Source organism: Lygodium microphyllum, chromosome 6 (genome assembly GCF_053477565.2).
Source record: "Lygodium microphyllum isolate KBCC chromosome 6, Lygodium_microphyllum_v1.1.10, whole genome shotgun sequence".
Lineage (NCBI taxonomy): Eukaryota > Viridiplantae > Streptophyta > Polypodiopsida > Schizaeales > Lygodiaceae > Lygodium > Lygodium microphyllum.
The window spans coordinates 37,883,679-37,904,640 of NC_141140.1; the positions used below are offsets into that span (position 1 = coordinate 37,883,679).

Consider the following 20,962-nt stretch of genomic DNA (forward strand, 5'->3'; position numbering starts at 1 on the left):
CTACACCCTAGGGCAGTGCTTCTCTACATGATCCCACCATTCACTACATACTTGATGGACACCAAAGGGGAAGTTCAATGACTCAGTGAATCAGAGTAGCATGGACTTCTTTGAGCTAAGAGAGGTGAGAAAGTGAAGAGATTTTTGAGCTTGAAATGAGGAAGTTGTGGCTTTCCTGTTAGGGTTTCTAGGTATCTACTGGTTTTTCTTCTAGTGCAACTTATAAGAGAAGAATTTCTTGGAGATATTCTATGGGGGGAGAGCTTGAATATGAAGCTTTAAAAGCCCTATGGCTACAAATTGAATCATGGTGCACATGAGTGGTAGAAGCTGCACGACTGAAATAGGGCATAGATCTGGCAATGATGACAAATTTTAGCAATTCCAAACAGAGGGAGTAGCAATATTGTACTGCGATGCAACAGAGAGTTGCGCAGGGAGTCAAGGGAGAAAACTCCAGAAGAAACGTGACAAGATATGGCCTGTAAAGAGAGTTATAAAAGCTCAAAGTGTTGCAGATCCAGTCTGGCTATGGCTGCCAAATAGTGAGTGTGAGATTCAAGCAAGAAAATGAAGTCATGCATTCAAACTGAGATGAGGTCAAGCCATTCTCGAACTGAGCTCTAATACCATGTTAAAAACACAGATCTAGAGCATGGTAGCTATTTCGAATGAAAGATGAAGACAAGATTCATGATGACATAGACAGTGAAGAGACCGACTGTTACACAAGTGAATTAGGTTCCAAAATAGAAGCTTGGACTCATAAACACGATCTTGTGTAAGAGAGTGAATGAAAATTACACACACTGAAAGTAAAAGGTATCATGATATATTGTATTCAACTCCAATGAAAGTAATAGTCAAGTACAATGCTTTATAGTAGGTGGATAGTTACATTGTCCCTCATTGTGCCTATGGGATTCAAGATTGGTTACATGTCTCTTGTCTTACAACTCCATACAAAGAGACATATAAATGGTGTATTGCCAGACTCTCAACAATAATCCTTATCAAATCAGTCCTTCAAGGAAATGAATAAACTAAACCTACAACATAGGGAGCCTCACACTCATTGTGGATCAATCATTTGAAATCAAGTGCTATGCATCCAAGAGATAAATCTCTTTATACCATGTCGATGCAATGTAATGTAAAGTGAATGACTTTAAGTGAACAAATATTTTACTTAAACAAAATCAACATCATAAAGAAGCTCAAACATTCTTTGCATTATTTTATTCCACTAACAACATTGTTGCGATGGTAAAGCAATGCTAGACTATTCCGTGCCACTGTACCTCTTAATATTTTTTTTAAAAAAAGACTTATATGAAAAGTCCAACAAGTAAATCACATTTTAAATCATAATCAACTCATGAAACCCTCTCTCTTCCTACTCTTTAGGGTTTTGCTTGCGATGGGTAGGTTAAGAGGTGTTTCCATATATGTTTCTTTGTATCAAAAGTAGTAAATACACACCAAAATATACAAACAAGGGTAAAATGAGACAAATCCTTATAATTTACCTACATTATACTTGCACAAATATAATTTTATCTTTTATAATTTTTTGGATATAAACTATTTTTTTCTTGTTTTCTTTGTTACAAAATCACATTTTTGGTTTTTTTTTCTTATTTTATTTATACAAAATATTATAATTTTTATTTTCTAGATTTAAGAAATTAACATGAACTCTAGTCCATCATCAAATTTAATATCATCCCTAAGAACATGATTTAATCACCTAAAACCAAGAAAAATATCATTTTTTCTCTTAAAACACACATTTTGGGTTTTTTAAATTAACAAGCTTCAAACAAATTTTCATCACATATGAACAAGATTTGCACCATAAAATGTAAAAAAGAATCCCAATTTCTATTTAAAAATAAGCTTATAACCATTTTTTGTGGTTCGAGTCTCAAGAATTGATTTTTCAAAAATTCTTTCCCTTCTCTTTTGGATGTACCCAAGTCTTTACCTTTATTAGGGTTTTCATACTCATGGAAGTTAGAACACCCCTTATCATTTATTACTTATTCCATTCATTCATGCTTGATTGTATTAAAAATGTGTACTATGCACCATCCACAACAATTACCAACACCCATGTTGCCAATACCATTGTGATTTTACTTCAATCACAAAAAGATGAAGCTAGTAATAAAAGAAGTTTTTGAACAATATCCTCTAATAGCAAAGGATCAATCTCTAACAAAAGGACAATATAGTATCATGGAACCTTTGAAGCTCATGAAATAGTGAAAGCATTAGACTACACCGAGAATTCCAATCAAGCCTGATTTCTTATTATTAAAAGTAACAAGTTGCTCTCATTTCATTTAAAAACAAAGAAAAGTAAAAGATTTATTCATATCCTCTTTAGAAACAAGGGCTTTGATTTCATAAAATCAAAAGATGTTTTCTTCAAGGTTGCTTCCATTTTTTGTTTACAACATTTTTTTGCTCAATCATAGGATTGCGTTCAATTGGAGATATACAAGAAATATTAGCAAAATAATGTACAAGCCTAAATAAGTTTTTAATCAACCCTTCAATATTAAAGAGTAGTGAATTTCTACCTATTCAAAAAGATTTAAGGCGTTTTGTAGTGGGCAAATTGAGGACTTAGGTATGGACATCATTACTAATGATGTCCATACCTTCCACTATCCCTATTGGAAAGAAAACTTTAGCAAAGGACTTAACCATATCTCGGTAGCTCCTCTAAATCCTTTCAACTTGTAGAACTTTGATAGGGTGATTTTTTTTTGTCAATTATCAAATATCCCAATTTCTCATGAGCAGAGGAGTTGCCTTGAAAGTGTTCAACTTTCCCTATTCAATAAGAAGTTTCCACATCATATAAAAAATCAAAAGCCTTGGTTTCTAGATAGAAGGATAATTAATGAGTTGCAATATGTCACAAAGTAGCCCAAACTTTTGTACCAAATGATTTGTTATAAATGCCAAATCCTTTTGTCTCCTCTATCTCAATAATAATGGGAATATACAAGATTCATAAAAACTCATTTCAATGGATTACTAATTCCCATGGCTACCTATTCTCATCTATAGCTTCAATATTAGTCAAAACTCCACAAGCTTTGGACTTAGTTATTTAGGAATTCATCAAAAATCTAAATATCCAATACACACCAAGCAACCATGTTGAAGGCCTACTTTTAGGACATGTTAGGAAATAGTTTTAAAGCATATGAAGTACTCGACGTATATGTACATAATAGTTTGTGAGGCACAATCTAGCGTCTAACATTTACGGACCTCATGTGTTAAAATGCTTTCTAGAAAAGTAGTGTTTATTCACAAATATATATACATTGTATTTGCTCATAAAGCCTCGAGTAAACTTCGACATTATAGCACATGCACAAAACAAGATTTGAGTCAAGACACAAAATCTTGAATAAGTAGCAAAATTTCCAACGCATCCTTGAATAGAGGATAAGGTGACTAATCCATCAAATTAACTACATCATGCCAGGACAAGAAGAATGTGAAAGCATATTGGCAAGGTAAACCTAAACAACAAGATGTAACATTGAAAAAAGTTACACTCTATATTTCTATCCCCCCATAGATAGAAATGCCAAGCACTTAGGGTCTAGGATGGAATTTCTAGGAAAGGAGTACACTACAACTCAACCTAGCATGTTGAGTATACTTAAGCCAAGCTAGAGTCCCCTATAACAAGGACATAGGTGTCATCTTCCTAAATTAAGCACTACCCAACTACGAGAAGTCCTAGATGAATATTCTAACTTAGGAACTCTTTAGTGTATATGATACCATTGATCCTATCATTATGAGAATGGGACTCTATAACCCAAAGAAAGCTAGAAATGTGCCAAATTTTGTCAATTTGAGGTAGAAATCGAAGCTTGTTAGAAGCAGCGGATGCGGATCTGATGATTTTAAGCTATCGTAGAAGGCAAGATTTGAAAGCACTTCTAAAGATGGATCTCATAGTAGTTGCATATTTTTAATAATTTTTTCAGGTGTCGAAATGAAGAGCAAGTTCCAAGCAGTGTGGGACTTTGAGACGATCGTCTAAAAACTTTTGGACTTTAAATCAAATGCCAAAAATGGGAATCTCCAAAGATTGGGCATGAGGGACAAAAAACCCAATGTAAAAGACACTTAAGGGGAAGGGGTGTGATCCTTACGGCCCTCCAACCCCCAAAAAACTCACGACGGGGGGAGGGGGCACTAGAGAGCCTAAACATACTCATATAATTTGATGATGCCAAGTTGCTCCTCAAATTTTTTGCTTCATATCATCAATTTCGACTGTGAAAATGGTGGCCTGATCACGAAGATGAAAATTCAATCTTTCTCTATCCTCCCTCTCTCTCCTCTAAATGGGTTGTTCATGTAGGAATTATTTAGAGAAGATCGGGATGGAGATCGATTGTTCAGCTTGAAGCGGATTGATGTGGGACCATGCCAACACTGAGGAGTGATGATCAGCACTATTTGGAGACTAATGGTGGGTCCGGTTGCTATTTCCCTCCAAGTCAGCAAGAGGAAAATTTGAAAACCTCAAGCTCAAGCATCAACACGAAGTTCTTACAATACTTCATTCCCCTTTTTTTGTGGCTCAACCTTGGTATACTCAAATCTCTAATACTGAGAATTGCTCAGTCTCTAGCAAGCATAACCTCAAATCAACAAGCAAGAAGAAATTCAAGTATTGACATCTGACATTAAAGTTACAAGATAGTATCTCTTGATACTAACAGTGTTGCTTGAACACTAATTACTATTGTTTGCCCTACTTCCAAGAAGACATGGAGCTATCTACATCAAAGAATTATCAATGAATCTATTAGAAGATTTTGAAGACATTCCAGATACCTTGGACATCATGCAAAGCTTAAAGATTATGGGACCTTTGCTTGAGGGGGACCATGAAGAAGAGGACCAAAAGATCAAAGCAAGCAAAGCAGTGGTGGAGGAGGAGGAGGAGAAGAAGAAGAAGAAGAAGAAGAAGATCAACCATGAAGACACTAAAGTTGCAAGCGAAGTGAAGGAAAAGCACAAGGAAAAGAAGATCAAAGAGAAGAAGATCTATGCTAAAAGAAATGCTCATAATGATATATCTTAAAATGAAAAAAATCACAAGGACTTGCCGATCCTTTACCCAAAATTTTGCTAGACCTTTCTTTTTTATGTACTTGCCTCTAATGTTCCTTTTATAAGCCATGAAAAAATCCTCCTGTAACTTACACATAACAACCTCTACACACTTAGTGAGGCCTTGTAATAGCCCCTAGATGACAGCCTCTTAGCCTACATTTAGCCTTTTCTACGATAGCCTACACTTGGCCTTTTCTGCGCGACAGCTTCTGTTTGATTACCATGTTTTTGGCATATCCACACTTAGCAAGGTTGTACTCATGACAGCCTCTGTACACTTAGTGGCTATTCATGGTTGTGATTGAGGGGTGGTGTTGAGAGTTTAGCAATCACACCATTTGTATGCCTCTTTTTATGGTGATGTAAGGCAAGAGACATGTAACCAGTCTTGAAACTCATAGGCACAATGAGGGACAATATAACTACTCAGCTACTATAAAGCATTGTACTTGACTCACTTTCATTGAAGTTGAATGCAATATATCATGATACTTTCTACTTTCAGTTAGTCTCATTGTCATTGTTAGTCTCTTACACAAGATTGTGTTTATGAGTCCAAGCTTTTATCTTGGAACCTAATTCACTTGTGTAACAATCAATCTCTTCACTGTTTATGTCATCATGAGTCTTGTTTTCATCTTCCACCCACCACAGCTACCATGCTCTAGATCCGTGTTTTTGACAGTTATATTATCTCCTCGAACGAATATTGTGACAAGTGCACTTTGTGCATGTGTTATATGTTGAGATGGCGCATCCTGGGGCCAATCCTTGGGCTGTAGGACAGTCAGAGTTGGGCCATAATGATAAGATGGGGGGGGGATCCCTTTGTTTTGTTATGAGGTGCTAGCCACTAATATGTTTGAGTACTCCATCTACTTGGAGTCGAAAAGGGCAACAAGTTGGACTAGAATCTAGAGATTATATCTATAAACACATTTTTTCGATAAATCAATTCATAGTGCCTATACACTCGTGTCCGCGAGGCTATGGGGTTATTTAGGTAAGTATTGGAGGCATGGCTAGAGCCCTAGAGCCAGTGTCAGGCCCATTTATGGTCCTAACAAGTGGTACATTTGTCGAAAGTTGCTAATAAGTGGCGGTTTCCAAATCTAGGTTAATTAGGTATTGGTCAATTAGTTTATGCCAAAACACATCAAGATAGACGTATTATTTTTTTATAAACACCGTCAAGCCGAGATCCAAAAACAAGAAAGAGTTGAAAGGGCAAGTTCACATGTTGAAATCATTAAGAGGTATTCCCCTCAATGTAGCATCTTGATACCCCTACGAGGGAGAGGACTTAGTGACCCTAGTGCCACAAACAATCTATTAGGAGGACAAGGAAACTCTAGTACTCCCCTTTTCCCAGTAAGTCAGCCCACTTCAAGTGGAGTTCCAGTCACATTGTTACAAACTCCTATAGCAAATATGTCTATCATTATGGCGTAACCTGTTGCAATTCCTATAGAAACGTCGAATTTGCCAACTTCACGGTTCCCCCTCTACCAATCTTTAATGGGTTAGTGGAGGAAGATGTAGAGCTTCATATTAATGAGTTCCAAAAACTCATGTTTAATTGTCAAATTTGGGACAACGGACATCTCATGATGTTTTCTAACATGATTCTAAAGGAAGGGCTACAAAGTGGTATCATGGCTTAGAAGTCCATACCATAACCACAATAAATTTATTCTTTGCATCCTCTCAAAGGGAATTCGCCCCTGAGAGAGGTGGACAGTATTGGCTATGTGTGCTAAATGTGACAAGTCAAGAGTCCCATGAAAATACCCAAGCATATGTTAAGAAGATGAAAGATATCTTTCACAAGTTGCCAGCCTCTATCCCTATCCCAACTACAATATTTATTTCATGGATTGGACTTCAAAATCCAAGTGTAGCTGAGTAGTGTCCCGCTAGCAGATATAGATACTATTATAACTCCAGCCAAGGAAGTAGAGTCCCACTTATAAGCGGCCTACACATCAAGGGAAATTCTAAAATTGAGCCTTAGTCTCAGAAACAATTTGGGATTGGGTAGTGGTGATCAAGGTGTGATCAGTACCCCTATGTGATCAATCCAAATGGTAGAGGAAGTATGATGCAAAATGTGCATTTGTTGCAAGCTCCTCTAAATGTTATTAAGCCAGTAGCTAGCCAAAGAGATCCTTTTGTAAATCAAGGGTCAATACAAGTAGCACCCCCTTTGCAAGTTGTGCAACCTAGTGTGGGGTATCTCCTGAAGCCAGTGGTTGTGAGTCCTCTACATCAAACATTGTATGGGAAGTAAAAGATATGATGAAACATTATACGAATATGATCACTGTTTGAACATTATACGAATATGATCACTGTTTGAGCAGTACTACCAAATCAACTTAGATGTGAATTTCTTAAAGCGTCAACAAAATCTGATGGATATTAGAAAGCCCAATGATTGAGGTCCATCAAGATTCGATTGCGTAAGTGATATGGTGGATAGCATTTCCCTCATAATTGTCCTAATGTCTAATGTGATATATACGTGAAGTTTGATCTCTTAGCCACTACCTATTGGAGTAGGGTTAGTTCTCTCTAGCAAGGCAGTCATCATTAGCAACTTGGGCTTGTGAGTCATCATATAAATAATGAGAATACGAAAGGAGAGGCCACAAGTAAATTTTACAAAGGAATAAATCCACACTTAAGGAAATGTCCAATGGGGTAAGTCTAGTTAAAACTTTGCCAATTAGTAAGAAGTTATCTCCTAACAATGTTAGGGTAGTAACTAGGGTTTAGAAATTGAAAGGCACTCAAAAAGATAACAGTACAATGAAAGTTAGCCCTAAACCTAGCAACGATGATAAGGTGTTGGATGCCCAGTTAGGCCCTCTTCAAAATGATGGTGTTTTAGAGGACCATGTGGTCAAAAGAAAATGAAAATTGAAAGAAATGGAGGGTACTAATATTATCAAGAAACCAAAAGAGTGACTAGTGTGGAAAGAGAAGAGAGTAGTGGCAAACTTCTGTGAGTTTGACCTAACAAACATGCTATGTGAAGTCAAACTCTGCTACAACTAATCCAACTGTCACCGAACGTTCATACATTTTTCACATACATAAAGGTGTCATATAAAGGATTTGCTTACAGATTGAATAAAAAAAGATTGTGTTTTATTCTCGAGGAGTCCACCTTACAGAATATGTAAGATACCATGTGAGTTCAAAGAAAATGACATTTTCTTTAGTAAAATTTATAAGATGATATTTACAAAAGGGGTTTTTTAATTATAATTTGAAAAAAAACTATAAGCTTGGTAAAGTAAAAGGGGTAATTTATGGCCTTATAGCATGTAAAGAAAGGGTATTTCTTAATACCCTTTCAATGCATGTTATTATATATATATATATATATATATATATATATATATATATATATATATAGTTGACCGCCACAATAACAGTGCGTAACTAACTCTAAGCAAACCCTAGAATTCAAAGTAAATTTCAAAATAGATTAAATTCAATTATGAATTACTTTTGGCCTTTCTAGGTAGATAAGGTCTGCTTCTATATTCATCGTTTCTATTTTTTAGGAGCTTAGTATGAACATTTTTACACTTCTCCCAATCTATCAAAGCTGACAATTTAGGTCAAGACTAAGAAAGTAAATCTAGGATTTTCTTTCTTCTAAAATGGTGAAATAGGAGTCAATTTTATCTATCTACTTTTAATAAGTGGGAAGCTGCTAAAGTTCTAGGACAATGTTTTATATAATTCTTTGACTGTTTAAGAGCTAGCCTCCCTAATTGGGAGACCTTCTATCATTAGTCAAACGTATCAAGGGTATTTAGAAAACCTGTAAAAGATGGATAACCAATATCTAGTTGAAATTAGAATAATTCAGTTTTCCATATGTGGTATAGTCCAACATCCTACCATATGCTCCTCAACTTACAATATGTAGTTAAACCATAACATTAGAATAGTCCTGAGTTAGAAGGTTCTAGGCAAACTAGATTAATCTTCTCCAACATGTTTTTACTTTTAGGGATTTATGTATCACTTTTGCCCTAAAACAACCAGCAAGAGAATCAATATTTGTCAGCATGCTGCAGTTTTGGAATAAAGGCACCATTAGTAAACCACATGTCTTGTAATAAGCCACATATCCCATAGTATACAGCATGCTAGGTAATTTGGAGTTGAATCTCTAGTAGTAGACAACGTGAGACCAACAGTATTCACAAGCAAATTATAGTAGTGGAATATTCAACAATATTATTTTAATGAGGTATCAGTATGTCTAGCAGTTTGCAACATGCTATGATTTAAATCTTCCTCAGTAAGACAATGTATATTGACCAACAATTTTCAATGTGTAGTAATTCACACCAATGCATGAGAGATGGAAGATTCAATAATATTTTGATTATATGTGTTGACCAACAGTTTTCAAGGTGCAACAATTGATAGCAGTGCATTATTAAAGAGATGGAATATTCAGCAATATTTTAATAAAGTAACCAAAAATTTGTAATAATATATGGATGGCCTAAAACATAATAGTGTAAAGACACTGCATACTTTAGTAATAAGACCTTGAATTACAACTGAATATTTAGTATCTGATAGAAACACAACCATATATTAGTCCTTCAAACCAAGGTCCGAAATCACTCTAGATTTCAGTAATTATGGTCTGAACTATAGCCACATACTAAGCACTTGAATAATGAATAGGAGAGAATAGTTACTACCATCTCACTAATTTTTTTAAGGGAAAACTCATTTTACCTTAGTTCTTCATATCATTGTATGGAACTACATCTTAGAATGAACTATTTACTTTAGCTCAGTCATTCAGACCAGCAATACAAAGTACAGTGGTCAAGATAGGGGTGTTTTCTAGATTTCCTTGTTTACCAGAAAGGGATATTGTATGCCTGAGTCCTGTCTAAGAATAAACCAAGAAGCTACAATGGTCATGCATGCATGTTCTTTTGCAATGCCATGAAGGAGTACAGTCTCCCAATGCATTCAGTCCTCTTATAGATTTAATGTGTGTTATGTGTGAGATAATAACTACTACAAGCTTAAGCTTGTTAGATCATCCAAGCACTGAATCACTGCTATTACACAAGGTTGTTATTATGCTTGAGAGGGAGACCTGCTAGAATAGGTAAGGGTCTTGCTACATCTTCTAATAGTTTATTGAGATGATGGTTACAATCCATGTATGATGAAAAGTTTGGTCCTGTATGTGAGTATGCCCATTGATGATATCAAACTATCAAATCACCTTACACTAGATTTTGACCCCATGATGAGCAAGCAATGCAGGCTATTGTCTTTATTAAGATTTGTACTACATAGACAGTTTTCAAAAGTCCAAGTTTAAAAACTTTCTATAACAGAGCAAAGGTTAATCAAGAGTACCTAGTTTTATTTTAGTTTATTTACTTACTGAGTTGATGCCATGCACAGAAAGGATAATGCCCAATATGTGGGGGTATTTTTATGTATAAGAGTCAGAGCTACTACTAGCTTGAGGACTTGTAAGAAACTTATCATATTTATTCAATTGTTGAATAACCAGTGTAGAAATCAACTATTGATATCAATTAGACATTTTGGTAGATATAATATTCAATGCTAATAGAGATGTGAATATGAGTAGCTACTACATAGGATAGACAAATAAACTTTAAACAATGTACAGATAGTGTTTACCAATTAAACAAGAGGACCAAACTGGTTGTCCATAGTCATGTATGAGATCCATGAGAGGTAGTGACTTTATTGTATTCATGCCAAAACATGAATGGCTATTAAATAGGGTGATTACTAGGAAATATTTAACAGTTATGCTTGAAGAGCTCATAACAAGGAATCAGTGACCTTGTGTGGATTTCAATCATACCTATACCTATGGATAGGAGTGGTCACTAGCCAGGGCAGTCAAATATTTCCAATCATTTTCAGTTATGCATAGGAAAATCTTTCCAACCATTTTCAGTTATGCATACATGGTTTATTTTTTGTGAGACTTCAAGTCAGTCATGCATTCACATCTATGATGGTTGGTACATAGGACATCCAACGAGAATGGCAATTCTTCCTTAGACTTTCAGTTGTTGAGCATATGCATAAATAATATCTACTTAAACCATGTATGAGTGCTAAATTTGCTGCTTACAAAAGAGAATCAGTGACCCTTCAGAGAATCACTGTACAAACATGCTGTCAAAGACTATTCCTCATAATCATGTTCACCAACATTATTATATTCATATAAAAAATTTAGTGGCTACCAATTAGGACAATGTCAAGCAATATTTACAAGTCATGCTTGTCAAGGACTGCACAGGGAATTAGTGATGTCAAAACTTTCATTGCAAACTTGTTCGGGGGTTCTCGAGCCATCTCAATCTGAGAAGTGCTATGTTTCCATCTCTTTGCAAGCTAGTGACCTGACCAGCTGCTCCATTTTCACACCCCACTAGCAGGCGACCTATTTTCCAGCCTCCATAGGCTCATTAGTGTTGCTTTTTACTGCTGGACTCCATAGGATCTCTACTCTAATTGACCCTCAACTGCATGACATCACTCTCAACTCCAATCTGCTTCATCTATATTTGGTGATATTGCTACACTTGGGAACCTGCATTTCCCTGATGATGTATCCTATGCTGTGTTTTTTCGACATATGTTGGTGACATTCAGGCCGTGTATCATTCTTAATGGGGTGTGTCATTATGCCTTTGCGTTGCTTATGCTAGCATGCCATCTCACTCTGCATCAAGGACCTTGCGACTTAGCGATCATATCTTGTCAAGCCCATTTATGTCATGGTTATAAGAGTAAAAAAAGCAATGTGAAGCCTGCTTACGTCAGAGATTGGAGACCCCATGAGAACCCATACTTGGGTCCTGTGTAAGACTGCAATGAGATAACTTGGATGCCATGGTTATAAGAACAAAACAATCAAAGGATGATGCTTTGAATGGAGGACCTAGCGGATTAGTGATCATGTCTTATTGAGCCCCTTTATGCCATGGCTAGAGCAAATAAGTAGAGATCATTTGCCACTTGGTGCCCTTTGGAGATGCTCACTTTGCTCAGAACTAATTATAAGATCTTGTAAAGGTAAGTAGTCTTAAGCGAGACCCCCAAGTATAAGTCCTCATCAAGTCTCCAGCCACTCTCAACAACCAAGTTTCTAGATTTTGATAGTGCATCAGTTGCACCAATAATCTTACAAATTACTATCACTAAGATCTGCCTCCGTTTATGTCATGGAAAAAATTCCACTACACAAATCAATAGTAGACATGGTTATGGTTCCTAAGAAACCAACAGTTAGGTCATGGATTATTTCCAAATTTTGATGGTGTAACAGTGGTATCACTAGTCATTCAGATTACTAACACTAAGATCTATTTCTATTTTATGTCATGGGGAAAGTTACAACAATTAACCAGCAGAAATTTTCACTAGCCATGCCTGAGGACTATACAAAGAATCAATAGTTTAATTTCTACCCCCATGTCTAGCTGATCATGAGCTGCCAAGACTAGTACAAAGAACCAATAGTGATGGCCATGGATTACTTCTAGATTTTGATGATGCATCAGTCCTATAGATTATCGTCATTAAGATTAGCCCCTGTTTATGTCATGGGGAACTCAACAAACAATCCAACAACTGAAATGTTATGGTTCTTAAGAAATTAAGAAACCAACAATAATGGTCATCGATATGGATTATTTCCAGATTTTGATAGTGTATCAATGGCATCAATAGCCCTACAGATTATTGACACTAAGATCTACCTCTACCTCTATTATTGTCATTAGGAAAATTCCAACAATCAAGCAACAAAAAAATCCAACAATCAAGTAACAAAAATTTTTTGTGGCGGAATAATCCATTGCAACTTGAAGTCATTGTATTGTTTATCAAGTTTTGTTTTGGTTTTCCTTAAGAAGATCACATATTCCCGTGCATAGCTTTTGTCTTGGTTGCATTAAGAGTCAGAGAGAAGAAGATATATATAATATAGTATATTATACACAAAACTGGCTCGGCGGGATAAATTCTGAGTTGCATAGCGTGTCATGTTGAGATGCCCGATGTCAATCAATTATCATCCATTGTCAAGGAAACCACTAATTTGGAGTTAGGAAGTCCAAGAGTGAGTCGAGGAGTGTTATGGTAGTTAGCTAATTGGAACCAGCTCCATAATTGGGATCACAAGGGTACTATAACTACTAAGGAATATTGCAAGATTTTGATGGTGTTGCAATGGTTTTTTTTAGTTTTATATAATTAAGGGCAATGCTACTATGATAATTTCTTATTTATGTGATGGGAATAAGTGAGATCATGGTTCCTAAGCGATCAACAGTCGTGAAGTTGTTTCCCAAAACAACCTGCAATAATGGTCCTGAAAATGTAGGTAAATATGATCATAGGAAAGGAAGGAACTAAAGCAAATTTATGATTCTAAGTTGATATCAAAGTCTAACTCTATACATTGGTTTGAATTACACCAGGAAGGGTAATGGCCAATATGTAGTACATATATTTATTTATTAACCTTCATCAGTATTAGAATACTGAAGCCACAATAGCTATAGTTCACAACAACAATATTACTAAAAAATTATCAATAGTTCTTCTAAGGAGTTTACAAGAAATACCAACTACTCAACAATAAACAACACTTATACATTGATGAAGACCAATTATAGCTTGGTACATGTCATGCATGGCAAAAGAACAACTGAGTATGAAAATAAGTAGATTCATGAGAAGACCAGAAGAATTTTAAGTACAATCCTATCAGGACAAGGTGAAGTAGATGAAGGACAATCAACAAATCAACCATTAGCTTCTTCTTCAAAGGAAAGGGATCCAAGATTAGAAGAGCTATTGGAGGAGTACAAGGATTTATTTCAGCCACCATCATCTTTACCTCCAAAGTGAGAGGTTGACCATCCTATTGACTTGTTGCCCAATACAAAACCCATCAAACAACCTCCCTATTGCTTGTCCAAGTTTAAAAGGGAAGAAGTAGAGCATCAAGTCAAGGAATTGCTGCAAATGGGTTTAATTTAGCAAAGTCAATCACCGTTTGTATCTCCCGTACTCTTAGTCAAAAAGAAGGATGGATCATTTCGCATGTGTATTGATTATCGGGATTTGAACAAGTCAATGGTCAAGAATAGGTATCCTATTCCTCGAATTGATGATCTTTTGGATGAGCTTAAAGATGCAAAGGTCTTCACCAAAATAGATCTTCAATTGGGTTATCATCAAATCCTAATGAAGGAAGGAGATGAATTCAAAACAGCCTTTAGAACTGAAAGAGGATTATAACACTTCTTGGTTATGCCATTTGGACTTTCCAATGCACTTGCTACTTTTCAAGCCCTCATGAATAAAATATTGCAGCCTTCTTGTTCAAAACAGTTCTTGTTTTCTTTGATGATATCCTAATCTATAGTAAATCCAAGGATGAGCATTTGAAGCATATGAGACACACACTCTTTGCCAAGATGACGAAGTGTTCTTTCATGGAAGATGAAGTTGAATACTTAGGTCATGTTGTGGGAGAACAAGGGATTAGAGTGGATCCCAATAAGATAAAATGTGTCAAAGAATGACCTACTACAATGAATGCAACCTCTTTGAGAGGATTTCTTGGGTTGTCATCCTTCTATAGAAGGTTCATAAAAAATTATGCTCATGCGGCGTCTCCATTGACGGATAGGCTCAAAAAGGAAGCTTTCTTTTGGGACTCCATCGCCGATCAAAGTTTCAATGAGTTGAAATCTCTTCTAATTTCAGCACCCATCCTTGTATGTCTGGATTTCCCTAAGGAGTTTATCATATGTGCGGATGCTAGTGGAAGAGGAATTGGGACAGTTTTATGTAAAGATCATGGAGTCATAGCTTATGAGAGCCGAAAGCTTGATGACAAGGAGCGTCAATTACATGTTTATGAGCAAGAGATGTCAGCAATATTGCATGCTATCAAAAAGTGGCATCATTACATTTATGGCAGTCATTTCAATGTCAAAAGAGATCATCGTGTGCTGAAATATTTTCTTTCACAACCAAATTTATCTCTCAAGAAACGAAGATGGTTAGCTACTCTTCAAGGATATAACTTCAAAATATCTTATATGGCTGGAAAAGACAATGTGGTGGCGGATGCATTATCAAGAATGTGGACATGTTCCATTTCAACCATGCATAAGGATTGGATCCATGATATCCAAGAGAAGTATTTGCTTGATAAGCAAGCATCAAAGATGATGAAGGAATTTCAGCAAGGCAAAGGAGAAGAGTATCCAAATTTCAAAAGGCACAACGGTCTTTTATGGTATCATGGGAGAGTATTCTTGACACCACAATCTTCTTTCAAAGACCGTATCTTGCATGAAATGCACTCTTCACCCTTAGCCGGACACTATGGGTTGTTCAAAACATTTGACAATATCCATAAGAGTTTCTATTGGAAGGGCATTTGGAGGGATGTTAAGGATTATGTTATGCAATGTCTTTCGTGCCAACAAAATAAAGATTCCTCTCTTCTACCCAGTGGTTTACTTCAGCCACTTCCTATTCCTCAAGGCAAGTGGACTGATATTACAATGGATTTTATTGTGGGATTACTTACAACAAAGCATGGGTGGAATAACATTTATGTGATGGGGGTGGATCGGTTGACTAAATCAGCTCATTTTATCCCTACCAAGGCTCAATTTATAGCAAAGCAAGTGGCTGAACAATTCTTGGAATGTGTTTTTAAGCTTCATAGTATACCATTGAAGATAGTATCCGATCGTGATACTAAGTTCATGGGAAGGATTTGGAGGAGTTTATTCACTTCTATGGGAACAATTTTGACTCCTAGCATGGCATATCATCCCCAAACCGATGGCCAAACGGAGCGTGTCAATAAATGGTTGGAAGTCTATCTTCATCATTTTTGCCATGACACTCAAGCTTTGTGGGATCATTGGTTAAATCTTGCTGAATTTTGTTATAATAATACTCATCATATGAACATTGGCATGTCACCATACAAAGCGCAAATACCTTCAGCCCTTTTTCATGAAGACGTGAATCCACAAGCCAAGGCTGAAGTTGAGAAAATGGAAGCTCTTTTGCATCAATGCAAGGAAAACATTCGGAAGGCACAAGATGTTATGAAGGCTTATGCTGATGAAAAGCGGAGACCTTTGGAGTTTGAAGAAGGGGATTGGGTATTCCTCAAAGTGCCTAAATCTAGGTATGCTTCTCTCAAAGGCAGTCATAATAAGTTGTCTCATCGTTACTATGGGCCTTATCAAATCCTCAAACGAGTTGGTAAGCTTGCATACAAGCTTGATTTGCCTTCTTCAACAAGGATTCATTCTAGTTTCCATGTTTCCCAACTTAAGAGATATGTGGGTCCATCCATAAAGGTTTTAGAAGAGTTACCTCCAATGGATGAAGATGGTCTTATCATTTATGAGCCTAAAAAGGTTATTGGAAAGAGAGAAAAGGTTTTAAGGAACCATTCGCTGCTGGAGTACCTTATTAAATGGAGAGGTTTGCCCATGGAGGAGTCTACTTGGAAACCATCATCATACCTTGATTCTTTTCCATGGCTTTTGTAGGAAACATAGTAATATCTGAACAGGCTAGCTTGCTGTATTAAATTTCTGTCATAAAAATATTTGCTATATGGTCATCAAAATTGGATTTTTATGGCATGCTTGGATACTAGGGATTGTTCTCTACATTTCTATAGCTCATCCATAATGATTGAACATTCCTTCTTCAAGTTATGGCCATTCTTGTGCAGTAGTCTATTTTGGATTGTTTCCAGCAGTATATTCAAATTTCATACCTATACTTCATTGATATATGAGATCTTCTTCAGCTTGGAGTTTCATTCAGCATGGATTCATCACTTACAAGCTATTATTGTAATCTTTCTTCATCAATTGTCCCAATTCCAGCTTTGAAGACAAAGCTCTTTTAGGCCGGGATGGCTTGTAATAAAGCATAAATGCCTAGCGTAAATGCCTTAGTCTAAGGTAAGTATAAAAGGTGGAGGTGTAACATGTGTAGCATCTTTTTGCCATTTTACAAACATTAATTGTTTGAGGTCTCAACCTCCCACCATCTAAGAGGATGAATACTCTTGGCCACCATAGCTTGGGGTGCATACCTTGCTGCAACCTCTTATCATTTGATTCTCAACCAATATTGATAATACCATTTCTTGCCAAGCCACCTTGGCTATGGCTTCCTAGCATTTTATGTCTATTTCTTGTATTTTTAGTTTAAAAGCTTGTTGTGGAATTTAGCTTTATTACACAACAACTCTTAAAGAGGGTGGAAACCCTGAAGTTATTCCAACCTTATTGCCAAAATATGTAGTGTATTCATTGTGGTGGAGATCATGCCCCTTAGGAGTGCTCGATGTGAAAAAGTAGTAACAAAAACTCTTAAAGAGGGTGGAAACCCTTAAGTTATCCCAACCTTATTGCCAAAATATGTAGTGCATTCATTGTGGTGGAGATCATGTCCCTTAGGAGTGCTCAAGGCTATCACACACTTGCACAAATTACAAACAATTCGGATAGCATTATACCCACATTTTCTCACACACACTCACTTTCTCCTACTCCCTCCCTCTCTTCAATCGTTTGGATAGATTTATAAGTATTCTCATCCTCGTTAAATACTCTTATCCTAGGGAATACTCTATCATCCTTGCTTGGTCACACCAAGTAGGAACTAATTCCTACATCCAAAAGAGTCACTTTTTCCTCTACAAAAAAATATGGTTTCCTTGATTTTGGTCTCTTAGATTACCTTGATTTTTCTCTCTATTCCTATATAAATGGTTTCCTTGGACCTATTATCTATGTTTATTTTTGGGCACACAATGTAAAGTTTCAACACCCAAGTGTATCTCACCTCATCTAATCAAATTGTGCATGAACCAAGAGAATACCTACACTTCCCTTTAAGTTCAAGATATACTAACAAGTCTATATTAAATAGATATACGACAACTATTAATACTAAAGGTCTAATTAGCATGAAGGTAGAACATGACCAAGGCAAATCTAATGGCTCAAGCAGCCTGAAATCTATGTTGAGACCTAGGCAAGCAAATCAAAGTCTATTAGATCTAAAACTGTGTTGAAACTTAGGGGAGCAAATCAAAGTCTACCAAATGAAACATTCGTTGAAGAACACTTACTCAAGTGATGAACTTCCCCTGCGAATGAAGATCGTATAGGGCGCTATCCTGCAGTTGCTATGCCAGCCTTGCTGATCCACTGGTCAAGGATCACTTTGCGAGGCTCTCAAAATCCTTCTCATGCTTCCATTTGGGTTAATTGCTCCCAAATGGTAGAGCCTACCTTCATCAAATCATGTTGATCATGTTGCAGGCCTCCCGGTTCAAATTTGGAGTCCTTTTCCAGTCATAGCTACACTTCTTGTAGTTTCTTATGATTGTTTTTTAGCCATGGAATACATATTTTCTTCCAACTGCAATTTAGAGAACAAATAGATAATCACCCCACAGCAAGTCCTATTCACAAGATAAGCTGATTTGGGACCGTTGCTATCGTACCGTTGTTTAGGGCCACACTTGATTCCTCTTCTGCTCTGCTGCTACTTGTAGACATCTATTAGTCTGCTACCCTGCTAAATTTAGATCTAGAGATATTGCTCTTGATCTATTCTCAATCTGCATTTTCTAGCAGTCCATTGTCAGATATTAGAGAATTGGAAGCCTGTCCTCTTGGCGATGTTGTGTCAGTTCCTCGATTAAGGCGATGGTTCTTTTGATCAGAACTGATCTGTTTTTGAAGGGCCCCATCCAGTGAAGCTCCCCTTCTTCTTGTGCTTTCCATTTTGCTACGGCCTGCCGTTTTTGGCTAAGTTGCACTCCTCCTTCTTCTTGAAGCTTCACAAGCCACTGTCTTCTTTGTCCTTCCCTCCGCTTGTTGCCGCTAACATATATTTATGGAATAACACCCACAACTAATGAGGCTAATAAACATGTAGGACACTCGTCTCTAGCTTTAGACATTTTAATATATGATGGTCTAAAAACAATTATATTTAGATACCATTAGATAAGCATTCTCTCCCCTCAATCTCTCCTCTTGTGAAAGGGAGGCAAGTTATACTCCACGCACCATCTTCACTAGTCTTTGATGGGAAAATCCAAATTCCTACTTTGATGCCCACTAGATGGGCTCCTTTTGTGGCCCTCTGTGCTCTTAAAAACAAAACAATGCTATTGCCATTGATGTATAATTATGCACAAGCACTCGTGCTCTTGAAGAGATGCAATTTTAATGGATATGCCATGCGCATCAATAGTCTATGCTCACATAGGGTAGATAAATGCATTTAAAATCATGTGCCTAGCCTATACTATCATGCTTTGTACTCTATGCATCCCTGCATACATAAAGGTTCATTGATAAATTAGAGTCCTTTAATGCTCAGTGCCTTACCCCTCTTTAGATAGAATTGCTCTCTACCACCCACACTCTCATGCACTCATGATGATAGATTTCAATATTTGAATCCGTCTTATAGCCGATGTAGACCTACACAAGCCTCAACTCACCCTTTATTCTTGCTCTCTCCCCTGGGGATTCCTATTGAGTGAAAGAATTCCCATTTATGTATGCAAAATAGTGCATGCTCAATTAAGATACACTCTCATTGTGCTCATGCTTCTAATTTTTGTTGAGTAAAGCCTTAGCAAGCCTCATGCCATGCAATGCATAAATATGGTACAATTCCATGCATACTCCCCCCATGGCATGGCAATGTTGGGGTTAAAGGGCGCGAGCCTAGCTACCTGTGCATTATTACGTTGGCAGTACCCGTATGTATATTAGTTACCCGCATACCTATACACTGTAGGTGATGGGCACCCATCATTATCACTTTATTCTTTATTCTTTCAAACAATGACATTTGAATAAAGGGGAAGGCTGGTCACACATTGTGACAGTTGGAGTTCCCACATCTTGTGTCTCTCTTCTGATCTTGCCCCTTCCACCATAGCTCTTGCTTCCTCTTCGTTGTTGTGCCGCTACATGCACATCGTGTGAAAAACTCTGGAGTGTTGCTTCCTTATAGATTTAAAGAGCCAATGCCATTTTAGACATTAGTGTTAGTGCCCATGGTTCAAAAATATTAGATTTTTGGACAAGTTTTAGCCCATTTTTGATATTCTAGATATTATCTCTTGTAAAAATCCATAAAACTATAGACAACTTCTAGATTAGGATGACATGTAAAAGAAAGCATGTAGCTTTCAGTCAATTTGAGAGGATTTTATGTAAAAAGAGAGATTTACAAAATCGCGCGACATGCGATCACTATTTTCAGGCAATGAACATCACTCCAAAGTGGGAGATGAAGAAGGAGTGATCTGGTAGAATTGTGGCCATGTAACCTAGTATTTTACCCCCCTTTTGGAGTCAATGGAAGCATCAGATTGGCGATCTGAGCAGCATAGAGGAAGGTATTATTTTATATACGTTTTTGTCTATTAGAGTTTTATCTTCTCATAATGCAGGAATAAACTGACATGCTTCATCTCTGTCAGTATTCTTCTACATTTTCTAATTCTTTTTGGGAGTATTCTTCTACATCTTCAATTTCTTTGAACCCCTTCTCTTCCATCTACTCCTCTCCCTGAATCTACATTCACCTTCCTGTCTCTTACCCCCTTGGTGGACTCTCGATACCAAACTCACCGACATCG

General features: G+C 36.8%; 1 long non-coding RNA gene across 2 annotated transcripts; it reads right to left on the reverse strand.

Annotated features, from left to right (window-relative positions):
- Positions 1 to 887: 887 nt before the first annotated feature.
- Positions 888 to 19,167, reverse strand: LOC148034475 (uncharacterized). Of its 2 annotated transcripts, none has more exons than XR_015691082.1 (3): positions 18,800 to 19,167; positions 18,422 to 18,714; positions 888 to 2,844 (listed from the first exon to the last, which is right to left on the reverse strand). It is a non-coding gene; the product is annotated as an uncharacterized LOC148034475 (long non-coding RNA). The 2 variants fall into 2 exon arrangements; XR_015691081.1 differs by lacking the exon at positions 888 to 2,844 and adding an exon at positions 8,601 to 11,941.
- Between the last annotated feature and the right edge of the window lie 1,795 nt (positions 19,168 to 20,962).